The sequence below is a fragment of the Synchiropus splendidus genome, chromosome 16 (genome assembly GCF_027744825.2).
Source record: "Synchiropus splendidus isolate RoL2022-P1 chromosome 16, RoL_Sspl_1.0, whole genome shotgun sequence".
Classification (NCBI taxonomy): domain Eukaryota; kingdom Metazoa; phylum Chordata; class Actinopteri; order Syngnathiformes; family Callionymidae; genus Synchiropus; species Synchiropus splendidus.
The window spans coordinates 6021139-6035630 of record NC_071349.1 but is presented as its reverse complement, the minus strand read 5'-3'; positions in this window follow the sequence as shown (position 1 = coordinate 6035630).

The window sequence follows — 14492 nt, the reverse complement described above, 5'->3', positions numbered from 1 at the left end:
CTGAATTATCAAAGTTCATCGCTGACAGGCTGTCATGTTTTGCCTGTGGCAGGCCATAATTTGTCATGAAAGTGAAACCTTCACATGTCCTGTTAAAAAAATGACAACCCTCCACACACGCACTAATCACTCAATATCCCACAATTCTTGTTCCATCAAATTGCTCTTTTGCTGTTCAGCTGGGAAGCTCTGTTGTCCTTTTCTAATGCTAATCTGGCCTATTCACTGGCTCTTTGCGAGTCTATTTGTGGTGAAAGAAAACCCTTTGTTTGCCTGCTGCATGTATAATTGATATTGTTGTCTTTTTGTTGAGTTGAAAAGACACTTTTGACTTAAAAAGGAAAATAACACTTTTGCTGGTCCTGATGAGCTCTTCTGAGACTGTTAAAACCACCAGCATTTCTGAGAACTATGTATTCATTATATGGCTTTCATTTTTTTTGGTTTAGGCACATGAGTCCTTCCGTCTAGTTGAGCACAGGGGCAGCTACAGGATGTAAGTATGATTCATCATTTGGTTGTTACATATTACGTATGTTACGTATTTAATGCATGTCTCTGCAAGTCTCCAAAACATCTAAGATTATATTCTTCAGTGAATACACATATTTTACAAAATTATCTTTTTAAAATAGATTGTTCTCTCCCCGACCCTTTTTTTGACACAGACAATGTGTAGGACCATTGATATGCCCTAACAGAGGTCACAATTTGCATGAGAATTAACAGCTAGTAAATTAAATTGATATTCGGTGCACATCTCCCTTGAATCCTTCAGACCTTTGTTCCATTGCCTGGCAGCGCATGTTCTGCCCGTAGCTAGTCAGAAACATCTGTGCAGTTAATAATTTGATAAACAGCTTACACGAATGCTAAATTATCTCCTCTCCCCTTCTTTCCCCCTTTCTTCCCCCTTGTGCAAACATTGGAACAGTTGGCTCACCTCTCCATGGTTTTGAGTTTATCTGTCTTTTGTGACTGTCTTTCCGCACGCCCAGTTCTCATTGCAGTCTCTTTACTGCATTTTACTATCACTGGAATACCGCAGCAGGGTTTGGGGGTTGAATACAAATCCCTATGAACAAAGAGAAGTTTCATTTTTAGGGAGTTCAGATGAAAATGTGTAATCAGAAGTAAATGTGTAATAATAAGAGTGTGTGTGTGTGTGTGTGTGTATATATATACATACATACATCTTCAGTTCAGGGTTGCGCGGACTGCTCGAGCCTATGCCAGCGGTGTGTGTGTGTTCATGAAAATATATTTTTTAAGTTATGTATTGGAAAAACTCAAGTTTCAGAAAAAGCTTGGAGAACAATTTTTAAACGCATATACTTGCTGTAAAAGTGCTTTTTATGTGGTTTTACAACATGAACAGTGTAAATATCTATATATTTTATGAAGAAATAGTGGCTGAAATGTTTATTTTGATCACAAATTCAAAGACAATTAATTCATCAAAATAAACTAAATAAACCCCAATTAATATCAAAAGTATATCTGCGTGCACATTTTTGCGTGGCTTTCTCCCATTCATTTGGGGCATTGTTTTGTAAGTACATTTTTGTCTATGAGAGGACAGCAATTAGTTAAGTGCCATTAAGTGGATGAATTGCTGCAACAAATCCGCTTTACAATTTCATGGAAAAGAAAGCCGAAAAAGCAGGACAGGGCGGAGAGCCTGGAGTTTCTATTGCCTGCCTTGTTGGCTGCTGGTTAAGGAGTAATTGTAGAACAAAATGGGGTAATTTGGGACACTTTTGTTAAATATAATGTTTCTAGAGGAGGCAAAGATCCAATGTGGTTTTGTTGTTTATTCTTTATTTTTATGTTGATAGTCGTATCCTTTTATTTTCGTGAACCAGGAGACATTTTTGTCACAGACGTTGCACTGAAATACACCCTGAATATTGACAGCCGGCTGCTTACACATACACTTATGAACAAGTTATCATTTAACTGTGTGACACTTGCAGAGATTCATAAATCTGTCCATACGTGTGAGTGTGTTTGGTTGTCGGTTTACAGTTAGAAAAAGGCAGTTGGTTTGTTCTTTGAAGAATCCTACATTCTTCTTGCTTCCACCAGACATAGCATATGTGGATTTTTAAATATGTGTGATTGAAAACATATGAATGCATTTCATGTTGTCAGTCCAGCAGAGACAAGCCAAGAATAAACATGAACACATTTTATCTAAACGGCTCATTTGACCTCATGCTATAAAAAAAAAGGCAACAGGTCGCATGAACATTAAGGCATTCGGGAATGCTTTATTTGTTTGCATGAGGGTCATCCTCTCTGGTCTCCTCTGAGGGTCACACACGGTTGACACTGCTGGATATCGGTGTGCTTATGTGGGTTTAGCCTTCTAGGTCAAATTATCCTTCAATTTGAGCAGACATTGGGAGTGGTGGAGGCAAGGATCAGCTTCAGCGTAGGCCCTCTCCTCTATATTAAGCCATCACAATGTTGTAAGGCGAACTCATATAATGAACCCTGTCACCGCTTCCTCTGCACCAATATCCCCACAGCACTGCATGCATATTGATTGCAGATTGTGAGTGCGAGAACATGAGTGCGTGTATGTAGGTCATGCATGTGTGCACACTCGCGCTAGCTCACCTTTTTCCAACAAGGAGCAGGGGAATCGTGTTACTCTCCGACTGATTAGAAAGCTCATGCATAGGAAATCACGGCAGAGACACGGCTTCCCATCTGCCTGCAGTGCAGGTGAAAACAATTTACACATCGGCGGGCTAATGGATACATTCATAGGGAGCACAGATGGAGAGAGGGAGGTAGCAGAAAATGGAGTGCAAAAAAAAGAAGAGGGGTTCTAATGGGCCCAGGCCAATGCAGGCCAGTGGCCCAGCTCATGCGGCCTTGGCAGATAGTGGTGTATCAGATAACACATAATTGGCGGGGTCGGCGACTAATGAGGTCGGTCGTGGCCCACGAGGGCAAGCTTTTGCCCGCACTAAAGACCCTTGTAAACAATTCTGCTGGGTGAAACATGGCAATAATATGTTGATTCAGCAGGTAATGAGGTTTTACCTGAATCAATACCCCCAGCTAACCCTTCTCCCTTGTGGGCCAAGGATGAGCAGCGAGGCAGGTTGGCAAGAACACACCTCTCCTCATGACCTTTCCGTGGCAGTAAGGACACGAAGCAGTCTGAAGAGGACTATTCTCGCATTGCACAAGGCGCTGAGTGTCAGAACTTTCATTCCCAGCAAGCAAATGAACAGGCAGTCACTGCATGCTAATGAGCGGCGGGCTATTTTCCACCTTTTTTATCTGCACATTATGCTCTTGACTTTGGAGAAGGTGGGAATTAGGTTGGACCTCAGTGTCAGGCTGCCTGATGGCTTCGCTCAGGAAAAAAAATGGTAATTGAAGCCGATGGCTGCAGCGGAGGAGGTCTGAATTTGGAAATAAACAGTTTCAAGCACTGTGCGTCATTTCTAGAGAGATGACAGGGGGAATGGAAATGAGCTGTCTGGATCTAATGTGCTTTCGCAGCGGGGAAAAAAACAGGGGGCCATCTTTCAGATAACAATTCCACTCATTAGGACTTCAGTGGCGCAATAATGACGGCAGTCCAAGTCGCTAAATTCACAGAGGACAATTAGGAACTGCTGGCACCCACACAAACCAAGTAAACAAGGCTCCGTCGTCTACAGTACGTGGATTGTGACGCTGCGTGATATAATTACTGCAAAAGGAATTACAATAAGAAAAAAAAACATAAAAGCCTGTTAAGTACCAATTTGGTTTTAAGGGCTTAATTATCTTTGACTTGTTGGTAACTTTTGTTGGGCAAGTAATTCTGCTCTTTAGACATCGTTGAAGTTGAAGGTTACAGTAAAGTCTTCTACTTCCCTTTACTCCATCTGTGTGAATTGCTCATCTAAAGGCTTTACAGAGCAGTTTGGTCACTTCTGTGGTGTGTGGTTTAGCAATTCAGGAAGCAGAATTAAAACAGAGGAGTCTCTGATTAAGTGTCCATTCAGTCTAGATCACAACATTTTGGACCCAATGGATCTACATATCTGTCAAAAGATTCATCGGTGCCTTGGCTTTATATGATCCACATTGCTTTAGCTTTGTAAAAGATTTCTAGGGGGCTTGCAAATCGGGGACACCCTGTGCTATTTTCTTATTTTTCTAATGTTTTGATCAATATACTGTGATATATGAGTCACAATATTAGAACACTGTCTGCTGAGGAGGACCTTGCCTTTTAAGGATGTACGATCCTCTCTACCGTCTCCCCCTGTCAACAAACCCCGCTACATCATCCACACGACGGAGACAGCACTTGCACTGACAAAAAATCCTGTGGAGCTCTCCCTGAATTTTAAATGTTGTATATCATATTTGGGTGAAAAAGTGGATGCCTGCGCTCTATGAATGTGCATCTGGATAATCGTGTGCATTTATTATAAATTAAATATTATAACATGTATTATGAAAGCTATAGCTTCCTAGTAGATGTTAAGCTAAGACCAACTGGCAACAAACACAAACATCAGCAAAAACCAATAGTCTCAATTAAACAATTCTGAAGAATGATGTTGCAGGTTTGTTCAGAAATTTAACAGGGCTGGTATATTCCTAAGTATTTGAGTCTCACATACAGTACTTTCTGTGTGACCTCACATCACAATACAATTTAAAATGTTTTTATTTAGGTTAAGCTCATTTAAAGTTTACAATATGGCAGCTTTGCTCAAAAATTCCTAGGGCAACAACCACATGACGCCACGCAAACTCCAGACTGAGGAGATGATGATTTGCGGAGCGGTGTCACTGGTAATGTGTCAAGATGTTCTCGCTGTCCTTCAATTCATGTGTTCACATACGTTCACAATTTTACAGTTGTATTCATTCAAAAGGTGTATATTAGTGTTTTCGGACTTGAGTGACACTGATGGATTCAATTTCTGACAGACATAAAATTTCAGATCTTTTCAGACTTTAAATAGAGAGTTGTCTTCTACAAAACCTCCAACGTTTGCTATGTCTGTGACATGTCTGCAGCATGGACAGTGTTTCTTATCACCTGACTGCAGTTTGAAAAACAGACCCAGCCACCATAGATGTTCATCTCACTCACAGCCTGAAACGATACTTCCTTGAGTATCACCACTGTAAATAAGTTAATAAGTCCATGTTATGTAGCACTGGAAGTATTTATAAATTGATCCTTCGAGTGGGTTCCATGAACAAGCTCTTTCCTAATAAGGAAATCTTTTGGCCAACAAATTGCTTAGTGTTCACCATAGGATATGCTGATGCCAATTCTGAGGACAACCAATATTTAAAAACCCAATGGAAAATGTCCATTTTATTGTTGCTGTTGACATTGAGGCTTTTGTTATTCTTGTGTGCAAGTGTCTCATTTAGTAAGAACGTTGACACCCTGATCTCTCGTCCCGTGTCCTGCTAAATGACAGCAGCTGTTAATCCCTGATTCTTTTTAATGTGCCATGTTAAAAAACTGCAACTTCCCCTGAATGTGGCACACAACCTTGATGTGATGCAGCGGGCAACACCACAGGGGTTTCTCAGTCTCTGATAGCCTTCATGCTCATGAATAAAACAGGGGGTTTAGGGGGCTTCCTGTGCAGCTAATTCACAGTGCCGAGCTTCCAATCTGTTTTTATGGTACTTGGGTGGAACAATTTCTCTTCCTGTGCTTCGGGGCTGCGTTCGGCACCGAGAGCTGATTCTGTGCAACTCATACAGGGATGGTAATTTGCCATAATCAGTCATTGTTCTCCGTCGAGTTCAGCACAAGCTGAGACGTGTAATTCTTTGTGCTGTTTCTTCAATTTTATGCAAATAAACAAAGCAGCACGGCATCTAAAATTGCTACCATCCCTGCTATCTTTGAACAAGTGCCAGCAGCTACTTGCATGAAGCTTTAATGTTGTGCTTTTTGCTTTTGTTGTGTTTAGATTTGTTGTCATTCAGGCTCATGTACGTACAAGTAAAAATGTATATGTCGCAGTAATGTAACGCTTAATGTGCGAATTTCTTATGATCAGTATCTTTGCAGCTGTTCTGCCAACCTTTTCACAGTTGTCTCTAAAATAAGAATGGCGATGATAAATATAAAGTCTGAGATAACAGAGGTAGCGTGGCAGATTTTTATTAGCATTAAAGCTTCCTCCTGAAAGCTTTGCAACCTTGGCTAATGAAACCTGGGGCTTAAGGGAAATGGTGCAAAAAGAAGTCAATATTGATAATCATTGAAACCAAGAATAAAAGAACAAGAAATGAAATGTGTATTAAATGAAAAATGTGAATAAATGAAGAGTTAAGGAGATTAGGTGATCGGCTAATTTTTTTATGATGATCGCGACAGTCGACCGATATAATAACCTGACAGTGCTGCTGTCTTTTTCAGTTATGCATTACAAGGATCTACCCCCCAGCTCCCATCAGATGGCACACAGGAACAACAGTGATATGGAGCATGCTGAAGTAAGCATGTTGACAGCAATTTATAATTCATCTAAGACTAAGATAAGTCATGGAAGAGGGGCGGTAGGAAGAGGAGTTGTAGATCCAGCAATGGCTAAAGCTAATGCCAGCTCCTCTCTTAGGCCTTTTGTGCACTGTATGCAAGTGTTTGCTCGGCTGGACATGTCGGTGACACTGCATGAAAAGACACATAATGATTAAACAAGCCACCTGACATCACTATTTTAAAAGACTAAGATTGAAAATGGTTAGGGACGGTGGCATATAGTGAAAGAGAAGAATCTTCAGTGTTACCCGAACGTTGAGCTGCGAGTAAATGCACTTATCTAATTGGTATATTATGACATCACCATGCGGCGGCCATGGTGTACAACATAACTTGTATTGCATAACCACTGGAGACATTCGTCCTCATCTCTGAACCAACAATGATGATGGTAATAGCTGGCTATCATCACTGTTGGTTATGGCAGGACCGTGAACACTAACCGCTGCTACTATGTGCAGTGCGTTCACTCTCGCTCCTTCTCCCGCGTTTGCCGATATATTTATATAGTTTTATCATCTTTTTTATTGGCATTCCCGTGAGCGCTACATGTGAACTCATGGTGAAGAGACTCGCTGTCCCTGTGAACAAAAGCATCATCACTCTCTATCATACTGAGCGAGTGGACATCTCCATCAGTGTGAATATTCCTGTTCAGAATCTGAGTAAGTGAAATTCGCTCCATTGCTGTCTGCCTACACTGTTATACACCCTTTCAGGAGTATTTGCCCTGTAGGCTGCTGGCCACAGAGCTGCGGCGCCAGGGCATTTGTCTTTTTGGTCTATAGGGAAGCCAAAAATCCTTGAATACGCTTCAAAGATGCGATATTGATGGTTGCAGTGGCAGTTATATAAATTGCAATTTGTTTTAATCCCATTTTATTTTCTTCCTCAAATATTTGTGAGAGAAAAACCCTCTTAGGCTTTTCAAAAACGAATGATAGGTAACTGGCCCAAAAACTGCTATGGATGAACCCCTAATCGAGATATTCAAAATACACATAAAGTTAAAATCAATCAAATTAAAAAGATTTTTTTTTTGTTTTTAATAATGAATGTATTAATATACAACTGCAATTCATCTTTTGCCAAGATTTTCCACCCTTCAATATGTATTTTTTTTTAAGCGTGTGTAACTCTGAACATAGAGCTGCAATGGAAAATTGCATGGGAGGGGAATAATAAAGTTTACATTGCCTTAAAAATAGCACTTCCAAAATCCACGGAATATAAAACGTCCCGATTTCAAGTTCTTCCACCTAACCAGGCGTCTTTGTTGCACCTACTAGAGAAATATGACAACAGCTTGCCGTCACTCAAAGTAATTAACGGAGAGGAAACACATTTCTCCTCCTTGCGAGTCCTGTTTGCAGACTCATTACCGGGCCCTGCTGGTTCCTTCAACACTGAGAGGAAGTTAAACAAAGCGCCACTCACATGCAGCCCCTCCATGGCGACAACAGGCTCCAGACCCACTGCCAAACGCTGAGAAGTGAAGGGCCTGCGAAAACAAACCACTGCGACATCCTTCACTCTTCATTCCACTCAAGCGCGTCCTGTCATACCTCAGCACATGGACCCAAACAACAACTGTAATCAATTCAACTCAGAGGAGAGGCTCTCTTTGCTTCAACACTTTATATTTTGATTAAAGTTTTCAGAGCAACCATACGTATATGGAACACACACACACGCGCGCACACACTCACACACACACACACTCCCACGTCCGGGTAGAAGGGACCTAATTAAATGAAGACAGTAGCTGTGCGGCGTTCAGCAGCGGCGGGTCTCAAGCTGCCTCCGCCGCAGTTCATCTCGGCCAATTAGATGGCGCATCAAAGCCACAGTGGCGACAAAGCGGTGGGTTCACAGAAGTCATTGTTGTGTGTGTGGTCACCAATCAGCTACGTCCCCTGCTGCGATTTGCCGCCGTCCAAACCACAGAGAGAGTCACCTGACAACAGCCCGTGTGGAGGCCGCCGTGCCTGCTGTGTGATCTTGTTCTAATGTGTGCCCAGGCCTCAGTGATAGAAGTGAGCTCTGACAAAAACTACATGTATAGAGGTGAACCCCCAGCAAGTTTGGTGGTTATCGGTGCTCTTTCACACCGAATATATTGGTCTTTCATTCTCGTATCAGCGTGTGGCAATGCTGTGGCTAAAAATACTGTAATTAATGAAACAAAACTCAGCGTGCCGCGCAGATCTGGTTGACATGGAGTCTGCTCACAAGCAAAGTATCAAGTGATGACCTTACAATGAGTGAGTGCTTATTTGCATTATCCTCCATTTTGCCTTACAATAGTGATATATGGGGAGTGCCGGAGCCACTGGGCGAGAGGCAGGAATACGACCTGGAGAGGTCGCCAGTCCAACGCAGGGCACACACACCATTTTTCAGTATTTGTAAGGTTGAAACAAACAGTAGCAACATGTTTTCTGAACCCTCGCAAATGTCTTTGTGGATCTACTCTTGCAACATGGCTTCAGCTGTCCAGCCGTCAGTGTTTGTCGGATGCCTAAGAAGGAAAACAAACAGGACACGGTATCCCAAACGTGTATGTGAAAATAGCCTGCTTCGAAGCAAATTTAGGCAGCAAGGTTGCAAACTAGACAATAAGAATGAATGTTAATAGCTGTTGAATGAGGTCAATTCCAAAGACCATACACTCCTCATTCGCATCTTTTATTGTAACTTGTACAGATTCATTTGCTGAAGGTGATCTTAAATCTTCACCAGAGGATGCCAGGAACGCTTTCTTCATCGTCACTGTCCGTAATGTCTGTTAGGAACAAGTTAATGAAGTAAAACAGCCACACTGATATGAAGTACTAATGTTGAATACTGGGTTTCTTTATGGCCAATAACAAAAGTGGTTTATCATCTTTAAGGCTTTAAATACCACTGTGAAGTTGATATGGTGAATAAATATTCTTGAAAATTACTTATTTATCTTATACAATATATGCTAAATCCAGCTCTCGCAGAAATGTAGAATAGATCTTCAAAACATTTGTCAAAAGACAAAGTTGTAGCTGTGATTCCACTTCTTAAAATTGCAGCAGCTGTTCTCAAACACTCCTGCGGTTGAGATTGAGGGCAGTTGAGAACTAACAAGACGGGAGATTTTTGCTGCAAATTTGTCTGGATGTGAGTCCTGTCTAATGCGGCTGAGCGGTCAGTGAAGCAGCGGTAATGACAGCAAAGGGAGAGCAGTGGACTAATGTTTAAGCTGTTGATGGTAAACGCTGGTGGTCGCTCCATTGAGCAGCCTTAAAACGGCGGCAGTCGAGGAGGAGGAGGAGGAGGAGGAGGGAGTCAGCTCAGGATGGTTTTCCCCAATATAAGTAGGAGGTCAGGACTGTAGAGCTGCCACTCTCACTCTCAGCGGCCGAGCTGCAGCTCCCTCATTATACCTGAGGAGTCAAATCATTACCCATGGTGCACCTGGGCCTGTTGCACCGGCACGGCACTTACAGTGGCAATGTCACAATCTGAGTTGTGGAGTTACATTGATCTCATAGGTTCCCAATAAAAAGCCCTATGTAATATACTTTTACACATGCCATTAGTGGTGCGGAATTCATGGTTTGAACTCAGTGGCTCATCTTCTACCAAGGTAATGAAGTTATCAGAATGCCTCCAACTACCCATCCCAAGGTCTGTCCAGCTGATTTCTCAGGGAAGGAAGGTGATTTTGCAGCTCATATAGTCCATGTCCTCTGCCTCGCAGATAAGATTCAGCAGCCAGAGTGAACACACAAACATCAGAAAGCCTCATCCAAGTTATGGACACAGTTGTGATGCAAACGTCAATCATCGTCTTTTGAGCGCGTCGTTCAAACTTTTCAATTGTGATTGAAAAACAAGTTATTTATCAATTTGAAATGGTTGACCTGAAAACAAATTTTACAGTCAGGCACGGAGTACACTGACGAAAAACTAAAACTCTCACAAGGTTTCATGATCAGCGAGGGCGATGACCTGCCACCCGCAGTCTCTTCAAGTTTCTAGCTTTGATTACTGTAGCATTCAACAGCCATCAGTGTTTGATTTCAACGATATTTATCCACAATTTAATGTACCTTTTACACCTTGAAATCCAATTTTTAATTGAAGGATTTAGTGAAAATTTTGCTTTCTATGTCACCTTCATCTCATTGGCACTTTCTTTCCCTTTGAAGAGCACTTTGCCTTGAATGGTACGTTGAAATAAACTAATTGCCAAGTTTCTTTTGACTATTTAAGTTGAATGTCAGTATTTTCATCTTATCATTAGTTGGCAAATGGAATATGATCTAAATGAGCTTTTGTGTGCGTGACGCAGCTCTCATCTTCTAGGACTGATGCTTTTCCCCAATGTAAACACAGCATAATCTTTTGAGCTGTCAGAGGTGAGAAAACGCTTCCTTAGCGTGTGTGTGGTTTTTATCTCTTCATCTAGGTCGGAGTGGCAAGGGAACAAATGAAGGGAAAACTTCTCTCTTCATGAACCCTCTCCAGTGCGACTAGTACTGAGGCATTTCCAGGACTGATGTTTAGTCCTTGGGCCTCCTCCCGGTGGGACATACCTGAAACACCTAACCAAGTTTCAGCGAGCAGATGCCGCACTAGATGCCTGAGCACATCGAATGACTTCTCCTGCTCATGATCTCACTCTCTATCCTTCCCACACTCATGAGTAAGAGGCAGATATATTTGAACTCCTCCATCTCAGGAAGCATCCAACAAAGAAGGTGGAATCCAGGATCTTAGTCTTAGAGAAGCTGATCGGACAACTTCATGCAGATAGCGGAGGTGTGTTCTTTAGGCCACCAGACGGAGTCATGTCATGTTGAGAGTATTTTGTTTTATCATTAAAGTGGATGGATCATTGGTTGAACACCATTTAAGGTCAAACCCTGTTCAAAGTGTCTCCTTTTATGTATTGTATAGGTCTCATATAGAGGTCTCATGTTTTGGCGTGTGTCGAAATTGACCCTCACTCTTGACACGTCGATTATTTCTGCAGATCAAATCCCAATCATAATTCGGCATTGAGGCTGGTTGATTACTGTCCAGTGTGGAAAGCCGATGGTTCTTGTGAATGAGGGAGTGATCGCTGCTCTAAACTTCATTTAGAATATGTTAATTAAACTGTGCTACAGCTAAAAGCACTAGTAACCTCACACAGGCTTCAAATGGAAACACTCTAAATGACTCCTTTGAACAGCCATGTTTAATTAAATGCTGTACAGTAGCTATTTGGAGGCTAATGGAACTTGCATTAAATGTAAGAGATCTGCTGAGGAGTCACTTAACCATCCATTAGGACGCTGGTTTCACTTCGGCATCTTGTTATTGAAGGGTCATGTATTAGACATTGGGATTATTGAGATTAATCTCTTTTCACATTCAGAGTGGAAGCCAAAAGAGATTACATTTTACTTTTGGTTCGAAGCGTAGCAGATGCATTTTGTTAAATTCAGAACCTTTAAGAGGCGTATCATGAGCCCCCAAATCACTTGAAAGCAATTAATTAATCACATCTATCATATGAGCAGACTTATTAGTTTTTACTTTTTTTTATTTTTCCACGGCGTTGACAGCTATTTCTTTATTTGAATGTTCTGCTCCTTCTAAGTTATATCGCTATTTTTAGCTCATGGTGTCTTCCCATTTCTTTTTGTTTATTTATTTGGCTGTAATAGTGAATAGTAATGTAATGACTACATTTTTTCTCTTTTTTTTCCTCAGAGTTTTCTTTTGTTTACTCATCTTTATTTCATTATGTACTTTTTTATTAATTGAATTAATTAACTTTAAACTACTGAACCATTAAAAAGGTTTACAGCAAAAAAGCAATAATAATAACAATTAGTATTAATTTTTTATTATTGATATTATTATTATTATTATTATTATTACAGTACAAACAAATTGAAATATGAGATGATGAAAAGCGCATATAACACTACAAACATGCGCCCGTCAATCTCATTTGTGTCTGGGCAGTCAGGTGGTTGCAGTTACTTTGTTCTCAGCCTTCCAATTTTTTTTTTTTTCCTGCATTGCTGTATGACCCGTGAATCTGTTGATACTGTTATAAATCAGTTATTCAAAGATACGTTTTGCTCTGTGTTTTCATTGTTACATGTTCACACTTTTTGTCGACTTGTATTAAACTTTTTATTATAGCTACTGATTTTTTTTTATTATATTATATTATTGTTTGATTTACTCAATAGTATAAACATTTGAATATATCTGACTATAAAAACCTGAGTGAATTTTATTGAATGGCTCCTAAAGTGGCCCATGTGAAAGGAGTAGTTTTCCCATTCAGACGACTGCTGATTTGGTATTTCGCACCTCTGTATACTGTACTGTAGTTACGTAGATTTTATTGTCAATTCTGCTCTTTGCATAGCAAATAGAGGATTAAAATGTCATTACTCAGCGGCCTGTGCAGTGACATATACGACATTGAACTACGTATAAACTGCAACATAAATAACAAAAACAACAACAAAAACACAAGTACCGAGAATGAGAGTGTAAACAATTGAAGTGCAACTAGGAGTGTGGGGAGTGTGCATGTGTGAATGAATGAACACATAGGTCCCTGAGATTCTGACGTCTCACTGTCCATACTGTGGCGCGGATAGAGGGGGCAGCGTGGGCTTCTTCATGGCCTGGTGGATGAAGCTATCCTTCAGTCGGCTGGTTCAGGCCCCCAGACTATGCAGCCTTCTTCCTGATGGTAGCATATTAAAGAGGCTGTGTGAGGGATGTGTAGCGTCTTGCATTATCCTGACGGCTTCCTGGTGCATTATTCTGACGGCTTCCTGTTATCCTGATGGTGTGACATGGTGATTCTGGCAGTAGTGGTCACCACCACTATGACTATCATTTTCTCACATGATGTCAAATATAGAATGTCAAAAACGACGCACTCACCGAGATTGACTGTAATAAAACTATAGGAAACACAAAAAAAATCAGTCTTAAAATACCATAAATAATAAAGTGAGTTTCTATCGTTTCATAATTATTAAGTGGTGGATGTCATCCTAGCAGTGATTTCTGTAATGAAAATGGTTTAACATTTGCCTTTTTAAGATAATTTGGAGGGAAATGCTTTTCTTTTGTGGAAATCCTGAATCGGTGGATGGCTTGGATTCTCATTACTTGGTTAATGTTGCCCCCATCTGGCCAACTGCTCGCCTGAACCTGCGAGCCAGTTTTTTTTTTTTTTTTTTTTTTTAATTCAGGTTCCTTCTTCTCCCCGATCATGTTTAGTCTCAGCGATTGTTTTTTTAATAGAGATGCATAATTATGAAATTTACAATTTATGTTGGATTGAAATGGGGTTGTTCGGCAGCCTGGTCACTCTGTGCTGGTTCATCAACATGACAGTCCATGAGGTGAGGAAAAGTGTAATGATGGACGAGCGGCTCACTAACCCCCCCTCCTCTCTAATTGCTTAGCAACAGTGTTCCAGGGTCTCTCATTTAAGATCAAGAGTTTAGTGGACTGAAGCCGCAGCTTTGGAGAAATGGAGCTTGTGCCATTCGATAAGGCAGTGGAGAAATGGGCTCTATCTCCTACTTCTTCTTCACCCCCCCTATTCCCCCGTCTCTTTCTCTCCTCCCTCTTTCTCTCACTGTCTCCCTCCCCTCGATTCTTTCCGAGCGGGATGATTATGTTACCTTTCAACTGCGTGATGTATTCAGTTCACTAGATTATTTTCTGTCATCGCAGTTAATTGAATTCTGTCCATCACATATAGATGTTTTCACATTTGCATAAAGGTTAAAGTGGTGAAGAGTGTCAAACTTCAATTTAGACAATGTCACTCAACACACACAAACACACACACACACACACACACACACACAGTTTCATCTGAATTTAAATAGTATTGCATGTGCCAGCCCTCGTATAGATGTGAATATGAATATGAAAG